Here is a 21,846-nt window from a genome sequence, read left to right as displayed (position 1 = left end):
ACATAACTTGATTTCTAGTGATCGACACATATCTAGTTGCATGGTTTACACCCTTCTGGCTAGCTTCCACGTGTTTTTGATGCATGGATAAGACCAAAAGACAGTTATACAATTTGATCTCATCATTCCACTTCAATTACCACTGTCGAACACCAGTCCTCATCGAGTTCTGAGAATGTTATCCTTCTTAATCTGAGAAAACATGCTAAGTTCCCAACTTCAGGTTTAACATAACTACTTCGACGCCCTTGGCTAAGGATCCCTCTTGTCGAAATGCCATCACACATCATCATTTTATTAAGTATTTTCATAATCCATTTTCCTCTTGTCAAGTTTAATGATGTCGAAGATCCATCCCAACCCCCCCCCCCCCCCCCCTCATAAAAAAAATCCACTTTCGACCAATTGAGAGATAAGGTCGTTTTTTAAACTTCTCACCACTATGTCAAGTAATGCGTTGACGTCATTGACATCATGGAAACTTCATCAAAATGTCTTTTCAAGACGAGCAACCACCACCTCTTATCATGACTCCACTTTCCTATGAGAACATGGGCCATCAAGTTCTTCACCCTTTATTCCGCCTCTAGGCAAAAAACATATGTCCTCAAAATAGGCGTCATTTGTAAAAAAGGAAGAAATGAAGAGTTTTTATCTATTACTATAAATACCACCTCTATTTCTCATTCTCGTTTCTTCTTCTTTCCGCCTCTTGATTTCTCAAAGCACAACTTTTCTACACTGCATCTTCCTCAAGCCCACGCTCAACTTTATGCAAAGGGCCATTTTTTCATTTCAAGAACAAACATTTTACATTATAAATCCAAATTACAAAAACCAGTACACAAAACTACACATGTTTCCTATAGTTGACTTTGTGGTCAAATGTTGACTTTTTGGTCAAACAGTTGACCAAAGTCAACTCACTACCCTATCCTACTTGCTTCCACACGGGTCTCCCCTTATTTGGGCCTCCAAGTCCTCAATGATTGACGTTGAACATGTCACAATTGAACCTTTTCCATTCCACTTTAGGCATATTGACCCTACAAAATACACACCACAATCAATAACCATTCATACACAAACTATGCCAAAAACCAACATGTTACAAAAGCATCTACAAAAGCCATACACATCACATTAGCACATATCATCAAATTGTATTTCATACTAACTAACAACCATGCCAACATTTCATGTTAGTTCAAACAACATAATCAATAGCAGTTAGTTCACTATACCATAGCATAACAACACACCAAGTTCAACTAATATTTCTAAATTAACCTAAAGCCATCCATACATTCAGGTATTTAATCATCTCTTACCTTGATTTTTTGGAAGCCGTTGCTATCCATACATTCAGGTCCGAGAAAATTAAATAGGGGCAGTTGTCATACCCTGAAATTCGACCTACCATTCACATAATCATATAGGTCACTAATTCCAAACATTTTCATATCATCCTCATCCATTCATTTCATCTGAATAAGCATGGTTCAATATGATTTATAGGTCACGGCAGTTGACTTCACTAGTCCATTGCATATACGGTCATCACGTCGTCATCATGTCAATAGTTGTTCTGATTAATTCTAACGTCATATTAATTTCAACTTCAAATCAACTTTTGAAGTTTAAGTTGATTTCGTGGTTAGATTTGATCTTGAAAAATAAATTTACTTTTTAGAAATCATTTTGTTCTTTTTCAAATTAATTTTGGAAATTCAAGTTAAGTTGGACGATCCAAATTGATTCTAGAAAAGTCGAATCGATTTTGGAAATTTAATCATTTTTTATTTTTGAAGCCCATTCATCTTTTTGTTAAAGTCCATTTTCAATATCCAATACTTTGTTTCATTTAACATTTTTTCCAGTAATTCATTTCTTTTTTAGCCCATTATTCATTTTTATTCTTCCAAATAACCAATATCCATTTCTAAGTCCAAGTTGTTTTCATTTTTTGACCCATATCCATTTAACCAAGTTTCAGTTTTTACCAATAACCATTTAAATCCATTTGTATACAATCCATTGGATCCATGGCCTACACCAATTACCCATATCAGTACAACTCAAAAAAGGGGGGCAACAAATTGAAACGCCAAAAGCAGCTCACACCAAACGCAACTTAAGCCATGAGCAAAACGCAGATTGAAAAAGGCTGCTACAACTACCAACTTGCAAAACGACAATGAATTAAAATGAGCTGCATAAGATAAACAACAAAAAGCTGCTGCCACACAAATTCCATAACAGCTCAAACTACTTACAACAGCTGCAACCGAAGCCAAGTAAAAACGCAGCTCACAAAAACGTAATCCAAACGACGAACCTAAAGCCATCAACGGCAAATCGCTAACACCAAAGCCAAACTGCATAAGCTGCTGCAACACCAGTTCAAAAATGCAGCTTAACAGCATAAACGACAGCAGTTGCCGTAAACGGCATGCAAAAGCTGTTGTAGAAAATGAAAGCAAAACGCAGATGAACAAAAAGCTATAAGAACGCAAGCAGTGAAGAGGAGAGGGATTTTTTTTTCTCTTCTGCGGAATTTCTTCCTCCATTCTCTGTTATTTCCACCACCGAGAGCAACCGTAACAAACTTTTTTCCTCCATCGCAATCTTCATCAACACCGTGATCCTCTCCGCTCCGCGCGCTCCCCCTCTCTTTTGAAATCCTAACCACCGCCAATAACGAACTCTTTCACCTCCTTCTTCTTCAACCTGCTAAACCTCCACAACCAAAACCTTCAACCAACCACCGTTTCCACCGCAACCAATCTAATACACCACCACCAACTTCACCGGCATCAACGCTCCACTTCAATTCTGCACAACATCACCATAATACCATTAGTGGTACCGAAGTACATCGAGATTCGTAAAGGAGGAAATAATTGAGGCGTAACAGGAATCGGCGGAAGCGAAGCATACCGGTTAGCAAGAGTGAGCACGGAATTTGAACGCCACGACGATTCAAATGGAGCCTTCACTTTCGGATGCGACGCGCGGTGATTGAAGAACACTAAGCATTTGACGACGCGTACGGTAATGCACTTCTTCCATCAATATATTCATATCGCGAGATTTTGGTTTGAAGAGGAGGTTTAGCGTAAGATTTACTAGCGTTTCTTGATTTCTATGTGAGATGAGAAGTTTGTTTATGAATTCGGTTGAGGTGAGAGAGAGCAGATCGAGCTTTGGATTAGGTTGTACTCCGCCGCCGCCGACGAAGATCTCCGGCGCGGGGAGCTTTTGAGCGTGTCGGCTTTCGTCTTTCTTGTTTTTCCCTTTTCTCTCCCTCTGTGTCACTGAGCAGGTGTTGAAGATGTTGGGATTTCCAGGGCCCTCGTATCCAACGGATTGGCCCTTGAGCGTCTATGAAGCCCAAAGTGAACTCTGGTTCGCACACTCCCTCCATGGACCGTTTACCCCCCTACGAGTGGGCCTTTCATTCTTTCTCCCCAAGGCCCATTCCTTTTTCTCTATTTGATCCATTATCCTCTTTTTGTTGTTATAATTTGTTAATTAATCATAATTTAGATTAATATTAGGTTTTAATTAGGATAGTTAGATAACTTTAGATCTTGATTTGTTAATTGAGGATATTAATTGATTGTTAATTGTGAATATTAACTTTGATTTTAGATCTTAATTTTTTAATTGTGGATATTAATTGATTGTTATTTTTGGAATTAATTTTGGTTTGTTGATTAGACTTTAATTCGGTAATGATTGGTGAGATTTTTTATTGGTTGGTTAATTGTTTAGATTTTATTTTGTTAATATTTTTAGAATTGATAGTTGGATTTAATTCTCTTATATTTTCTACTTTGATTCCTAACATCTAACCATTAACATCTAACTCTTTACTATTCCGCATCTAATTTCTAACACTTTATAATTTCGCATATAATTCCTAACCTTTAATTTTTGTCATCTACCTTATGTTGCTTTACTGTGCTTTGTACATACTATATTACATCATATTTGTACATTCTCACTTCATCTCAAAAATGACTAAAAATGGATAAGACTTTAAAAAAAAAAAGATAATTCTCAAACATGTAATGGACATTGGAATGGACTTAGCGATTATTGTTATGACCCTTGCGAAAGACCTTGGACAAATATTTAACCCGAACATGGGTGGAGCATTCAAGGTCCAAGACAAATTGTAATCTTTTATGTGCTTTCTAGTTTAGGACACAATTGCACACACATGGCTTTCTCTTGGGCTACCTGATAATGAGACAATTTATTTCCTGCACTCCTTTGTACTTTACATGTACCCCCTCCCCTTTTCGATGTATGCATTTACTTGCTTTCTCTTATTGCTTTATAGTTACCCCTTAGGCATTAGGAGCACTCACCATTTCGCAATCGATAATCAAACCCTTGATCCAACGTCAAGCAGTCTTTTCAAATCAAATTCAATAAACAAACCCTTGATCCAATGTCAAGCGGCCTCTTTCTCAAATCAAAAACAATAAGCAAACCCTTGATCCAACGTCAAGCGGTCTCTTTTCTCAAATCAAACTCAAAAACATAATAAATGGCAATTAGGATTGTACGTCACGAGCCTTAAGCGATAAAGAAGGGATGAGACTGGAGCTTTCCTACACTCATTTTGAATGCTTCGAACACAAGACGTTTGACTTGGTAGTTTGAGGTATTCACTTTTATCCATAGTCTTTAGTGCAATCCGAAATCAATAACACTTTCTCAAACCTAAAAACAACTCAACGCATTCAAACCTTTTGTTTGAGCCTTAGGGCGACACCATCGAAAACCCTTCTTCAAGGTAATAAAATCAACAAAGCAAACAAACATTTTAAACCCACGAACTACGAAGACTCTGATTTCTCACTTCAACAAGTGGGCATACGTAGGCACGATGATCCATTCCTTGGCGAGCACACTAATTTAAAATCTACCTCCACTCCGTAAACCTTTGGCAATCAAGCATTCGATAAAAAATACACACGTAAGCGCAAACATCCTAGATGGTTCCCATGGAGTACCATGGATGTGAGGGGTGCTAATACCTTCCCCTTGCATAACCGACTTCCGAACCTGTTCGTGGTTGCGACGACCATTCTTTGGGGTTTTCTCGATATTTTCCCTTTCCTTTGGAATAAATAAAAACCGATGGCGACTCTGTATTTTTCGCGTAGCGACACACCTGTGCAAAGCACACCACAAAACCAAGCAAATTATAAAGGGGTGAGAATATACTTACAATAGTATCTGTGTGATTTTAGAAATAGAATGACATTAAAGAAACACAATAATCATACATAAATGATATATATGTATCAATCAATTACAATCACAAACACACATCACAACAAAATGCAATGCTATGATCCACTAACTCCATCACCTTTATGCATATGGTACCAAAAATATATTGTGGAATCAGAGGAATGTTACTGATTTTATTCTACTAGTCTCTGGTCCTTCCCACCTAGACCAACGATCCCCGCCAATGGATCTGAGACTCGCCCCTGGTCTTTTCCACCAAGACCAACGATCCCCACCAATGGATCTAAGGCCACCAAAATGGACCGAAGTCCCACCTAATCTCCAAAATACATGAATGCATAGTAATATGAATCCCGAATATGCATTTCATGGACAAATATCATAATTCACCAAAATTATATATAATAATACTCATAAACACCAAAATTATCCCAAAGGATATCACCAAAATATGTTCCATTCATGAACCACAAATTATCCAATAAGGATCACCCAAATTCAAATCACCTAAAATTTTATTTATTAAACAGTATATTCACTTTTCTTACACCCAAAATTATTTAGTTAATTATATTCCTAAATGTGAGTTAAATATACTAATATTTTTATAATATTTTATAAAAGGTATATTTAATTACTTTAGGATTATTTTATCACAATATCAACTAAGAACAAATATTTTGTTAGTTTTAACTTTATTTATAAAAAAAAATTATTATTCACCAGAAAGATTAAACAAAATTTAAAATTTATTATAATCAAAAGGTTAATCCTTATGTCATTATCAAATGTCTTTAAATACATAAAACAAATAAAAAGTAAATTGTTAAAATCTCAGAAAAAAATAGTAAAACACTGTTTTCGAAATTTAAACGAGCTTAAACGACTTAAAAAAATGAATAGTCGAATTTTGCGTCAAACTTATTCTGACATCGGACGCCAAACTTGCGCCAGCTGAACCGCGATTTCTCATTCTATACGTGCAACCAACCCTCCTATCTCAGATTTTCCAAATTTCCGCCTCCCAATGTCGAATTCTTACAACATACCATTTCCAATGACAAATTCCCAAAAATTATGATTTTCCCCTAAAGATTAATTTTAGAGTTTTTAGATTTTTCCCGAAAGGATTACGGTTAACAGAACCCTAAAGGATTACGGTTAACAGAACCCTAAAAATAAAGGACAAAGAGTGACAAAATGAGATTACCCCTATAAACACTTGTGAGATATTATCATATGGAACTGACCAAAGGGGTTTTGGGAAAAATCAATTTGGTCAAACATTCAGGGATCAATACTTTTTAATAAAACAATCACAAACCTTCAATTTCATATTATAGTGTGATTTAACGTCAAAATTCAATTTTATTAACAAATCACCAAAAACTATTTTATTGATCCAAAAATCATATTGATCACCCAAAATCATATTGATCACCAAATGAGATTATCCCATTTGGACACAGATCGTAACGACGATCGACTCCCAAAACCAAAATTTCAATATAAAACATATTATTCATACAAAATCATACATACCAAAGGGGTTGGGTCAAACCCCATATGATCAGAGTAAATCAGGGTGATAACATGGCGCTAATAAGAGGGTAAGAGAACTCTCATCATTTTGCTGCCTAAAACCCATCCTATATTAAGCAATCTCCCCATGTAAGATTGAGCTTTCAATATTTTGATGTTCCTCCCTCTCTAAATCGCTGCCTCAATGGTCTCCCTAGACTCAGATGCACTGTTTAACGATATGTCTTAAACCTTAATTTTACCCTCACTCTCACACTTTCCCTTACGATATATATTATATTTAATTCTACTTTAAGTTTAATTCTCGAATATTTAATTCCAAACAAAATATTTATTTAATTGATAAATAAAATAAAATAAATCTTAAAGTAAATAATTATTCAATTAAGTGTCACATTTTTAATATTTAAACAAAATATTTATTTGATTTTTTAAAAAGAAAATATATTTTTAACATAAGGTGTCACACTATATTTAAATAATTAAATAATAATATTTATAAATCTCAAATAATTATTATCATTATTTTAAATAATTAAATAAAATCTACCGCTCTCAACAAAATATTTTAATAATTATTAAATTACTAAAATACCATCGAATACTCTAGAATATCATAAAACACCCCAAAACACACCAATATCACATAAACAAATTATCAAATAATTCATAAAATGTTATAATTAAATAAAAAAATTAAATAAATTAGGGGTGTTACAACACACATTTTGAGTTGTAAACATTTTAAGTTGTATCTTGAGTTTTATTTTGTGATAACCAACTTATATATAATAACTCGATTTACATACAATATCTCATTTTATTTCTTTCACGCAAGCAATTTTTGTATGTTAATGCTTCGTAAATAAACCATGTTTTTTAATGCAGTGTTATGTCTGTTAAAAGTAAGAAATGTCATTTCATTATGGGTTTTTCTAGGGAGTGTTATCCGAATAAACCCTGTGTATAGCACAAACGAGAAATAATGTTTTTTTTCTAATCAGGGTGTGTCTAGAGGTTGTCATATAGATAAACCCTCAGTGTAAAATCTAATGTAGTATGTAACACCCTTCTAAATACCCCAAAATATTTAATTAAAATAATAACATATCAATCAGAGTAATTATGCCCCGAAGGGTGTCACACAATCATTTCACAACAATTATCAAAATATCCTGTCATGCTCATTTATTTAATCAAAATAAGACTCTTTTGCATAATTCGCAGCGGATACAAAACATCGACATTCAAAGCATGTACTACATTGCATGTAAAGTTGATCAACAACTGTATTAAAACATATTCAAACATCCCCTCCCGATGTTACATCTACCAGAGCATGACCCACTAAGGACGACACTAGACTCCATAGCACTAGCTTCTACTCAACTCATTGCTCGTTACCTGAAAAATAGATGTAAGGGTGAGTTCCTCAATCAATATAATAAGCATTATAGAACAACATGTAATGCTAAGTAATTAACACATCAATTCACCCTAATCAGACTACGCACTCAGCAACGGCAATATCCGTTCCAACATCATATTCAACAGTAACATATAGCATATGTATAATCTCAACCATACTCAACATCAACAACACAACACATAACACACATATAATACTGGAATACATCCATTCATATTATATGCCATACATTCATTATGAAATGAGACTCCACACATGCGGTACCGACTATCCTTGAACATACAGTTCAAGCTCACCGATCAACTCCAGATACGGCTACTAAGCTCACTAGTCCCACTCATTTGAGATCTAATGACTCACTCACCAATTCCTCACCATGGGAATTAGCTACAGCCCCGAAGGCTAGACTATGCACACTAATCATCTAGCATGCAAACATCAACAACAAATCCACAATGATTCACTCACTAATTCCTCACCATGAGAATTAGCTACAGCCCCAAAGGCTATGCCATGCATAATATATACATTCACAACAATATGCATATCATCAGACATCCTCAATATTTTATCACATAAGCATATCAGATCATGCCAAACAACAACCACAGTATTAGTACACTCTACTAATACCTATACTACTCAAAGCCACGGGAAATGATCCCTAATATGTCATACATCAGCTGAATTACAACACTCAGTCTAAACAACCAAAACTGCACAACAACAGCACAGAAAATACACAATTCTGCCCATACGCGTATTGCCTATGCCCATACGCGTATTGTCCACGCCTGACCAAATCCATACGCGTAATGCCCACGCCCATACGCGTATGCTACGCGTATCACATTCCCATACGCGTACCAACAGAGACCAAAACACGTTCAAAACATCATCTTCCTCATCCATACGCGTATTGCCTAGTGCCATACGCGTACCAGCCATCTCATACGCGTATTGCCTAGTGCCATACGCGTATGACCAGAGACCAGAACTCTCAGATCTGCAATGGCTTTCTCTGCTACGAGATCTACCCAATCCAACCTTCCACAGTCCAAATTTCACACATAATTCATTCATCTCATCTAACACGAATGATACACTTTCGATTCCAAAATTTTCTAACGTTTCTACCTCTAATTCCTACGAATTTCATCAATTTTAATCCCAATTCCGTTCATCCAATATTCTACCAATTTCAGCATGCATCAATCAAATCAAAGGTAAAACAATAGTTTCTCACTACCCAGTACATATCATCCCATAATACCCGTTATTCGATGATAAACCCCCCTTACCTGAGTTAATCCGGCACTTCCGTTAGCTTCAAGCTTTTCCTCTTCTCTTGCTCTGCCTCTTTGCCTTTTTCCACTTTCAGCCGCTTCTCTGTTCCTTTTCACGTGAAAACCCTTTTTACCACAAATGGGACTTTTGTTATTCCAACTTATTTTATTCCAATAAAATAATAACCCAATAATTATTATTCCAAAATAATGATAATAATCCAAACTTCCAATTATTCAATTAAATTAATAAATAAAATATTAATTTAAATTAAATAATTATCTTATTTTAATTGGGGTGTTACAACTCTCCCCCACTAAAAGAGTTTTCGTCCTCGAAAACATACCTTAAGCGAACAACTCAGGATAAGACTCCTTCATCTGGCTCTCAAGTTCCCAAGTCACATTGCCACCTGCTGGTCCTCCCCAAGCTACCTTCACCAAGGCAATCTCTTTACCCCGCAACTGCTTCAATTCTCGATCCTCAATCCTCATAGGTGATGTTTCCACAGTCAGGTTATCTCTCACCTGTACATCATCTATTTGGACTACATGCGACGGATCATGAATGTACCTCCTCAACTGAGACACATGAAAAACCTCATGCAAATTTGCAAGTGACGGCGGTAAAGCGACACGATAGGCTACCTCTCCTATCCTCTCCAAAATCTGATAAGGACCAATAAATCGAGGTGTCAACTTCCTTGACTTCAAAGCTCGACCAACACCAGTTATCGGAGTAACACGAAGAAACACATGATCTCCCTCTTGGAACTCAAGTGACTTCCTCCTCTTATCATGATAACTCTTCTGACGACTCTGAGCAATTCTCATCTTCTCCTGAATCATCTTAATCCTTTCCGTAGTTTGTTGAACAATCTCCGGTCCAACCACAACACTCTCACCGGACTCATACCAACATAAAGGTGTCTGACATCTCCTACCATACAAAGCTTCAAACGGTGCCATACCAATGCTCGAATGAAAACTATTGTTGTAGGTAAACTCAATCAAAGGCAAATAACAATCCCAAGCACCTCCCTTTTCCAAAACACAAGCTCTCAAAAGATCTTCTAATGACTGAATCGTCCTCTCAGTCTGACCATCAGTCTGCGGATGATATGCAGAACTCAATCTCAGCTTAGTTCCCAAAGCTCTCTGCAAACCTTCCCAAAATTTCGATGTAAATCTAGGATCTCTGTCCGAAACAATACTGGACGGAATACCATGCAAACTTACAATCTTCTCAATATACAACTCGGCTAATCTCTCTAATGGATAATCCATTCTGATCGGAATGAAATGAGCCGACTTCGTCAATCTGTCAACTATCACCCAAATAGCTTCAAAATTCTTATTTGTCCTCGGCAAACCAGAAACAAAATCCATACTAATACTATCCCACTTCCACTCTGGAATAGCCAACGGTTGCATTAGCCCAGACGGCTTCTGATGCTCAATCTTTGACTTCTGACAAGTCAAACAGGAATAAACAAAACTCGCAATTTCTTTCTTCATTCCCGGCCACCAAAATAACTTTTTCAAATCATGATACATCTTCGTAGCTCCAGGATGAATACTCAAACCACTACGATGTCCTTCTTCTAGAATACTCTTCTTAAGTTCGGTAACATCCGGAATACACACCCGATTACCAAATTTCAAAATGCCATTCTCGTCAACTCTGAATTCACCACCTTGACCTTGATTCACTAAAGTCAACTTATCAACCAAAAGCATATCGGATTTCTGACCCTCTCTGATCTCATCCAGAATACCACTTGTTAACTTCAGCATACCCAATTTAACACTATTGTGAGTACTCTCACACACCAAACTCAAGTCTCTAAACTGCTCAATCAAATCCAATTCTTTAACCATTAACATAGACATATGCAATGATTTCCGACTCAATGCATCAGCCACTACATTTGCTTTACCCGGATGGTAATTCAAACCAAAGTCATAATCCTTTAGAAATTCTAACCATCTCCTCTGTCTCATATTCAGCTCTTTCTGATCAAATAAATACTTTAAACTCTTATGGTCACTGAAAACCTCAAATCTTGATCCATACAAGTAATGCCTCCATAACTTCAGAACAAATACCACAGCTGCCAACTCTAAATCGTGTGTCGGATAGTTCCTCTCATGAACTCTTAGCTGTCTCGAAGCATAAGCTATAACCTGCTTATTCTGCATCAACACACCACCCAAACCCAACAATGAAGCATCACAGAAAACCTCAAATAGTTCTGACGGACTCGGTAATATCAAAATAGGAGCAGTAGTTAACCTTCTCTTTAACTCTTGGAAACCTTCTTCACATTTTGAGTCCCAAACAAATGCTTGCCCCTTTCTAGTCAACATCGTCAACGGTAACGCCAACTTAGAAAATCCCTCAATGAACTTCCTATAATAACCAGCCAAACCAAGAAAACTTCGAATCTCAGCAACAGACTTCGGAGCTTCCCACTTAGACACCGCTTCTATCTTAGAAGGATCAACCGCAACACCACCTCTTGAAATCACATGACCAAGAAAACTAACCTCTTCTAACCAAAATTCACACTTGGATAGTTTAGCAAATAACTTCTTTTCTCGTAGAACTCCTAAAACCACTCTCAATTGCTCAGCATGCTCTTCTTCAGATTTCGAATACACCAAAATGTCATCAATAAACACCACAACAAACTTATCTAGGTACGGATGGAAAATCCTATTCATATACTCCATAAATACTCCAGGCGCATTAGTCACACCAAAAGGCATTACAGAATACTCATAATGTCCATACCTCGTTCTGAAAGCAGTCTTCTGAATATCCTCAGCTTTCACACGTATCTGATGATATCCCGACCTCAAATCTATTTTGCTGAACACACTCGCACCAACCAACTGATCCATCAAATCATCAATCCTCGGCAAAGGATACCGATTCTTGATCGTCACTTTATTCAGTTGCCTGTAGTCCACACACAACCTCATAGTACCTTCTTTCTTCTTAACCAATAACACTGGTGCACCCCACGGTGACACACTCGGACGAATAAACTTCTTATCCAACAGATCTTCCAGCTGACTCTTCAATTCAGCTAACTCAACAGCAGACATACGGTACGGAGCCATCGATATCGGTCTAGTACCAGGTACCAAATCAATCGAGAACTCAACTTCACGCTCTGGCGGTAATTCATTCACTTCTTCTGGAAACACATCAGGAAAATCACACACCACGGCTAGATCACAAATCGCCAGTTTATCTTTAGCCTCCAAAGTCGCTAACAGCATAAACAACTCTGCCCCATCTGCCACTGCCTCATTCACCTGCCTTGCTGATAGAAACAAACTCTTTCCTTCCTCAATCTCAGGAAAGATCACAGTCTTATCAAAACAGTTGATAGAAACTCGGTTAAACACCAACCAGTTCATACCCAAGATAACGTCAATCTGCACTAGTGGAAGACACACAAGGTCTATCCCAAAATCTCTACCAAAAATACTCAAAGGACAATTCAAACAAACTGAAGTAGTAGTCACTGAACCCTTTGCAGGAGTATCAATCACCATACTACCATACATCTCAGATATCTCTAACTTAAGTTTCACCGCACAATCCAAAGATATAAAAGAATGAGTAGCACCTGTGTCAATAATAGCTACAAGAGGAAAGCCATTAATATAACACGTACCTCGGATCAAACGATCATCTGCAGAAGTCTCGGAACCCGATAAAGCAAAGGCCTTGCCTCCTGACTGATTCTCTTTCTTCGGCTTAGGACACTGTGGACTGATATGACCCAACTCTCCACAGTTGAAACAAGTCACAGTCTTCAACCGACACTCTGCAGCCAAATGACCACCTTTTCCACACTTGAAACACTTCATCTCAGCACTGGTACACTCATGGACACGATGTCCAGCCCGACCACATCTATAACACTTAACAGGGGCACTAGAGTCTCCCCCACTAGGCCTCTTCATCCCACTCTGTCTCTGGAAACCTTTGCCAGCTGCATACGATTTTCCACGATCAATCTGATTCTTACCCTTCCTATCAACCCTTTGCTGATAGCTCTCTGCTCTAGCCTTGGAATCCTGTTCGAAAATCCTGCAACAGTCAACCAAATCAGAAAACACCCTGATCCGCTGATATCCAATAGCCTGTTTGATCTCGGGACGCAGCCCGTTCTCAAACTTCACACACTTAGAAAATTCCCCAGTAGCCTCACTATAGGGAGTATAATACTTGGACAGCTCTGTGAACTTAGCAGCATACTCAGTAACAGACCGGTTACCCTGCTTCAATTCCAAGAATTCTATTTCTTTCTTTCCTCTGACATCCTCTGGAAAGTACTTCCTCAGAAATCTCTCTCTGAACACAGCCCAAGTGATCTCAGCATTTCCAGCAGCTTCCAACTCAGTGCGGGTAGCAACCCACCAATCATCAGCTTCTTCTGCCAGCATATGCGTACCGAACCTGACCTTCTGGTTATCGGCACACTCAGTTACTCGGAAGATTCTCTCGATCTCCTTCAACCACTTCTGAGCGCCATCTGGATCGTATGCTCCCTTAAACATTGGAGGATTGTTCTTCTGGAACTCACTCAGTTGACGAGCAGCTCCCATTCCCACAACATTCGGATTTCCTCCAAGTACTCCAGCTAGCATACCCAGAGCCTCAGCAATTGCAGCATCATCTCTACCTCTTCCAGCCATCTTTATTCTGAAAACCCAAACAAACTAAAACAATAAGTACTGATAGGGTTACACAACACCTATCCCGTACAGGGAAAACAGAATAATTACGACTCGACTCGACCGACTATGCTCTGATACCACTAATGTAACACCCTTCTAAATACCCCAAAATATTTAATTAAAATAATAACATATCAATCAGAGTAATTATGCCCCGAAGGGTGTCACACAATCATTTCACAACAATTATCAAAATATCCTGTCATGCTCATTTATTTAATCAAAATAAGACTCTTTTGCATAATTCGCAGCGGATACAAAACATCGACATTCAAAGCATGTACTACATTGCATGTAAAGTTGATCAACAACTGTATTAAAACATATTCAAACATCCCCTCCCGATGTTACATCTACCAGAGCATGACCCACTAAGGACGACACTAGACTCCATAGCACTAGCTTCTACTCAACTCATTGCTCGTTACCTGAAAAATAGATGTAAGGGTGAGTTCCTCAATCAATATAATAAGCATTATAGAACAACATGTAATGCTAAGTAATTAACACATCAATTCACCCTAATCAGACTACGCACTCAGCAACGGCAATATCCGTTCCAACATCATATTCAACAGTAACATATAGCATATGTATAATCTCAACCATACTCAACATCAACAACACAACACATAACACACATATAATACTGGAATACATCCATTCATATTATATGCCATACATTCATTATGAAATGAGACTCCACACATGCGGTACCGACTATCCTTGAACATACAGTTCAAGCTCACCGATCAACTCCAGATACGGCTACTAAGCTCACTAGTCCCACTCATTTGAGATCTAATGACTCACTCACCAATTCCTCACCATGGGAATTAGCTACAGCCCCGAAGGCTAGACTATGCACACTAATCATCTAGCATGCAAACATCAACAACAAATCCACAATGATTCACTCACTAATTCCTCACCATGAGAATTAGCTACAGCCCCAAAGGCTATGCCATGCATAATATATACATTCACAACAATATGCATATCATCAGACATCCTCAATATTTTATCACATAAGCATATCAGATCATGCCAAACAACAACCACAGTATTAGTACACTCTACTAATACCTATACTACTCAAAGCCACGGGAAATGATCCCTAATATGTCATACATCAGCTGAATTACAACACTCAGTCTAAACAACCAAAACTGCACAACAACAACACAGAAAATACACAATTCTGCCCATACGCGTATTGCCTATGCCCATACGCGTATTGCCCACGCCTGACCAAATCCATACGCGTAATGCCCACGCCCATACGCGTATGCTACGCGTATCACATTCCCATACGCGTACCAACAGAGACCAAAACACGTTCAAAACATCATCTTCCTCATCCATACGCGTATTGCCTAGTGCCATACGCGTACCAGCCATCTCATACGCGTATTGCCTAGTGCCATACGCGTATGACCAGAGACCAGAACTCTCAGATCTGCAATGGCTTTCTCTGCTACGAGATCTACCCAATCCAACCTTCCACAGTCCAAATTTCACACATAATTCATTCATCTCATCTAACACGAATGATACACTTTCGATTCCAAAATTTTCTAACGTTTCTACCTCTAATTCCTACGAATTTCATCAATTTTAATCCCAATTCCGTTCATCCAATATTCTACCAATTTCAGCATGCATCAATCAAATCAGAGGTAAAACAATAGTTTCTCACTACCCAGTACATATCATCCCATAATACCCGTTATTCGATGATAAACCCCCCTTACCTGAGTTAATCCGGCACTTCCGTTAGCTTCAAGCTTTTCCTCTTCTCTTGCTCTGCCTCTTTGCCTTTTTCCACTTTCAGCCGCTTCTCTGTTCCTTTTCACGTGAAAACCCTTTTTACCACAAATGGGACTTTTGTTATTCCAACTTATTTTATTCCAATAAAATAATAACCCAATAATTATTATTCCAAAATAATGATAATAATCCAAACTTCCAATTATTCAATTAAATTAATAAATAAAATATTAATTTAAATTAAATAATTATCTTATTTTAATTGGGGTGTTACATAGTACATGGTTAGTGAACTCCATTTGGGGTTTGTTCGGAGAGTTTTATCCATACAAACATTACGTTTAAAATCTAGTGTAAAACATGGTTATTAATTAGCATTAAGGGTAGGGGTGAAAAAACGGGTTCAGCCCACCGGACATGCTTGTTTTGCCCGCATTTTTTTCGCGGGATGGACCAAGGTTTTAGGCCCTCACCTCTAATATGCACACCCTTTCGTCGTGTTTTTATCGATTTTAAAGGTGCGGGCATTAACATTTTTTTTGTTGAAATTTTTAGGCTTAAGAAGTGCAATGTCCGCCGCGGTCTTATCCTGCCCGACCCTATTTTTTTACTGCACAAGCCAAAATCTTAGGCCTACACCCTTAATTATGCTCGCCCCAACTATTTTTTGTGGGTTTTTATAGGACAAGCATACTCGTTTGCCATCTATAATTAAAGGTGTGTATGGAGAGTGTTATTCCGAAAACCATGCGTTTAAAATTTAATATCATGCATATGTATTAATTTCCATCAAGGGTTTGTCCAAATAGTGTTATCGGGACAAATCCCCAATATTGATATTAATGCATAATGTAAAAAGCCAAACACATATTTTCCCAATAAGTTAAATTTAAAATTGTGCATCTTGCAAATGTAAAAGTTTATACATACAATATTCAATACAAATTAAAACTCATTAAAATGTATTAAACCATCCAAATTTATTGGTGCTTTCGCATTAGATTTTTTTTTATTTGAATCTATTTCAACAACTTTTAAATTATCAAACTCATCCTTCCAAACCAAAAAATTATTCTCCTGATCAACTATGGTGTCTTTGACGTGAGATTTGCACTCTACAAATGTTAATGGTATATGACATCCTGGTTTCAAATAAACTTGTACAGAATGCAACAATCTTGAAAGCAATCCAATATAGAGAATCCACCCAACATGATTTTTTGGTGGACCACTTCATATTGGGAGTTTTTTTGTAGAAGTCATTTTTTTGAGCTCGATAAAAACTCTATCATATGTAATTGCTTCAAAAATAATCCATTTCAACGAAACACGTCCACTTGTCATTTGGTGTTGAAAAACTAATTTTACCAGGAATCACAGCTTCTAGAATTTCATCATATCGTTTTTGTATCTCATATAAGCTAATGTATTCTTCCTTATGAGCCTGTAAGTCTTTGGTATGATGTAAAAACTTTTAGAATTACCCTCTTCCATACCTACTAAGAGTGAAACAACTCAAAATTTGTAGTTACCATCATCCTTAACATCTACAATCTTGTCAATGTATTTATGGATAAATACATGCATCTCCTTAATATGTTGCATTTTTGGTAAAGATGGGGAAGACGGGGGTTTGGCTAGGTGATAACCATTTACTAGAACTTTTTTTGGATTGTGAAAGTGGAGAATCCAAATAAAGTGAGTCAACATGCTCAAAATATGATGGTGAACTACTTGGTAGAATTATCATAAGGAGATGGTTTGATCTTCAAAGGAGCACCCTTAGTTTTTACTAGTTTCTTTGGTGGTTTCATATTATTGGTTTCTAAATAGGTTATATTGTGCATATTCTCTTTGATGTTGAGCTTCATGTTATAACTTTCAAAAATATCCCTTGAACCACCTCTCATTCTGCCATTATAGAAATATATCATTTACCATAATTAATTATACTATTATCATCAAACTAAAGCCTTTTCCAATGTGTGTTTACTTCATCCATATGCATATGTCTATTTCTTGGCTATTAAAAACAAGCACAAGGAGCATTGTATGTTCTTCTAATGGTACAACTACACTTACAACTATTTGGGTTTTTTCTATGCTCGCACAACTTCGTCATAGATAAAGTTCAATCTCACCTGAGATATATTGTGAGTCAATTTTCAATGCAAATTTTATCCTTGAATTTATGTTATAATACTATGATGCTTTGACCAAATGATGTATGTATTTCGTTATTATGCATTTCAATAATTCTTTTTACTGATCCCCAGCCCTTGCAAAAATTACCCCTACTATCTCCCAATCATTTTGTTCAATCTACCATGAACATATTCAATTATGCTAGTTGTGGTAATTCTATGGCTTCAGAAGTGAACATTCCATGCACAAAATATTTTATCCTTCACCTGTTTTAATACTGTATTTTAAACATATCTTAGAAATCCATGATATTTCTCATACACACTTATGAACTTCATGACATAGTTAACATATGACTCATTTATAGAAGAATTTATTATAACACTCCACTCCATGATTTTAGGTTCCAATATTTTTAAGTAGGTTTTATCATTTCCCATATCTGCCCTTTATTTGTTTCTTAATATTCCCTTAATTTTACCTCTCACACTTTTTATTATATGATACTGACACAATAAAGCATAAGATGTCATAAATAAATTTGTAATAAAATTCAACAATGAGGTATCACAACTAGTCGCAGTCACTAGTGGTGTATTCAGAGAGTATTTCAATAGTGTAAGACAAATGACTTCAAATACGAATTGGGGGGGGGGTGAATTTGAAAAATGATGTTCAAATAAAAATCTTTTACAGAATAAGAGCTTAAAGCAAGTTTGTAAAGAAAACAAGGAATAAGCAATGAAATAAAGAAAATCATAGTAGAAATAAATAAATGCATGAAACATAATGAGGTAAGATAAAGAAGATGAACCAAATATTTATAAAGGTTTAGCCTAACCACTCAGACTACTCTTTTCCCCAATAATTTCTTTGTGAGATATTAGATTGAACTCTAGTATGGTTGAATGGTAGCTTCGTGGTTCGACAATCCGACAGGATCATTAACATGTCGTCAAAGTTTGTTCACATGTTGTAGTCGAAGTATGTTAGAATTATTATCATGTCGAATTGGACATGTTTGTTATGCCCACTTGTTTAAGTTATCGTGTTCTCTAAGTTAGCTTGTGTAATGAGCCTGTGTGTAAAATCCCATTAGTTTAGTGTGTTAGTTTTCTTATAAATAGCATACTAGTTTCTCATCATTGTATAATGCAAATCTTAATTAGGGTGAGGGAGGCTATTTGTTATTTTGTAACACTTATAGTCTTGTTTCAAGAGAAAGTAAATAATAGCAGGTTATAACCAATTTTATTGTGTTCTTATTGTTTTCTTCTTTTCTACCCTTGTGGGTTTCTTATCGATCAAGAAACCAATTATACTTTGTAATTCCGATATCATTTTCATAACAAAATGGTGCGGTAAGCGTGGATAAGATGCCGTCAATAAAGTATGAGACTGAAAATTTCATCAGAGTGAATGATTTCGATTGTGGCGCTTGAAGATGAAAGCCATACTGGTTCAGTAGGATTGTTTAAAAGCGTTGAAGGGAGAGCACAGAGAAGTTCAAGTGCTGAAGTGTTGACAAATTACATTGTTGCTGATATGATCACCAAGACATTAATAAGTTGCAAAATTTTCCACTGTATGTAGTTGATAAAGCTGTATGAAGAAAGTTGGTTTGTTCCCTTGATGTTATAGAGTTTGTTCCAAGTCGGAGATTTGTGAGATATTGGATTGAACTCTAGTATGGTGGAAGGGTAGCTTCTTAGTTCGATAATCCGACATGATCATTAGAATGCCCGCAAAGTATGTTCATATGACATAGTCGAAGTATGCTAGGATTGTTAGCATGTCGAATTATGTTTGTTTGTTATGCCCAATTGTTTAAGTTAGCTTGTTTTCTAAGTTGGCTTGTGTGATGGACATGTGTGTAAAAGACCATTATTTTAGTGTGTTAGTTTTCTTATAAATAGCATACTAATCTCTCATCATTGCATAATACAAATCCTAATTAGGGTGAGAGAGATTATTTGTTATTTGGTAACACTTGTGATATTGCTTTAAAGAGAAAGTAAAGAATAGAAGGTTATAACCAATTTCATTGTGTTCTTATTATTTTTTTATTTTCTACCCTTGTGGGTTTCTTACCAATCAAGAAACCAATTATACTTTATAATTTCGACATCATTTTCATAACATTCTTCTTGAGAGTTTCCATTATGTTATAAGTTTTTTACAAGTTTTGCCCACAAACCTCCTTACAAACAAACTGGAGTTTTACATTGACTATCCTCCAAACAAAATATGAGATTTTGTACAAGGCTAATCCTAAACCAAATGAAAGCTTTTATACATGGCACAAATCATGAACTGAGTTAAGATTTTAATGGACAATCTCTTGAACCAAACTAGAGCTTTTACCGCAGGACAAACTCATAAACTAAACCAGAGATTTAAAAGGAAAATCTCTTAAACCAAACGAAAGATTTTACAACAGACGAAACTCACTAACCAAATGTGATATTTTGACGGAAATCCTCATAAATAAAACAAAATCTTTTTAACTTGGTTTAGCTCAAATATGGAAGGTTTTCAAATGATGTCATCACAAATTTATTATTCCATGTAAAAACCCTCTTAAATGATTAGAATGGGTCTCTAATCCATTAGATAGGCACAAAAAGGTTTTTCGGTAGTTTTAATAAAATTATATAGGCTTTTAGATCATTCAGAAGTGTGTGTAAGTGATTTGCCTTAACAATTCAAGTGCTAATCATATACCTTTATAGACACATATCACTCGACGCGGAAAATGCGGGCTTTCACACTTCCCCTCTTTCACAATTATGAAGATTCAAAATCCCTTGCTTGTATTATCATTGATTCATCACTTTATCTAGAACTTGACTTCTTATATCTGAAGAGGCTTCATAAGGATTCATTATACACACCGTTATTATAAAGACTTCTTGAATGCAATCATTAGGGGTTCCACAAAAATCCACTTAACATTAGGTGTTTCTCTTTAGAGATAGACTTTGGCATCTTGACCTCCAAGCATCACAACTTGATCATCACAATAGATGAATACTTTACCTCACAATATTGTCATCGTCAAAACCAAATAGGTCAACTGATTGATGCATTCATTATACCTGCAAGCACATAGATTCACAAATAGGTTGTTACATATTTGTAGAGCCCATGTAACATTATCCTCTTTTTTAAATTCCAAATAAGTGAAGCCAACAGAATATGTCATATTCCTAGAAGTAATACTAACAATATCAAGAAGAGGAAATATATATTTGTGGATCTTATACGTTGAATCAATTATCAATGCAGTGGAAAATGTGTAATACAACTTGATGAAGTATTCGAGATGGAACAAAAATTATGAAACTTAATATTATGTGTGGTGCATAAAATCATGGTTTGGATCACAAGTAACCGGTCATCTGATTGTTAGTCATTTAGATTCTAAAAAAAAAGAAAATTGTTGTTAAGATGACATTGAACATGGTTCAACCTAAAAATGTATTCGTAACTTTGAAATAGAAAATACTTAAACGTGTATCAAATATAAAGCAAGCTTATAATGTTTGACACAAAAACAACAAGGCAATTAGGTGTCAAAGAAATGAAATGCAACATCTGCTAAAATTATTAGATAGCGTCAATGTGTTTCTAGGCATA

The 21,846-nt window shown here is 36.3% G+C and overlaps 1 long non-coding RNA gene across 1 annotated transcript; it reads right to left on the bottom strand.

The window, feature by feature from the left end:
* Positions 1-2,198: 2,198 nt before the first annotated feature.
* Positions 2,199-3,648, bottom strand: LOC127085003 (uncharacterized). The gene is made up of 2 exons (XR_007788882.1): positions 2,941-3,648; positions 2,199-2,835 (listed from the first exon to the last, which is right to left on the bottom strand). It is a non-coding gene; the product is annotated as an uncharacterized LOC127085003 (long non-coding RNA).
* Between the last annotated feature and the right edge of the window lie 18,198 nt (positions 3,649-21,846).

This window comes from Lathyrus oleraceus, chromosome 5, assembly GCF_024323335.1.
Source record: "Lathyrus oleraceus cultivar Zhongwan6 chromosome 5, CAAS_Psat_ZW6_1.0, whole genome shotgun sequence".
Taxonomy (NCBI): Eukaryota; Viridiplantae; Streptophyta; class Magnoliopsida; order Fabales; family Fabaceae; genus Lathyrus; species Lathyrus oleraceus.
The sequence above is the reverse complement of the archived record's forward strand: the minus strand, read 5'-3'. Positions and strand labels throughout refer to the sequence as shown.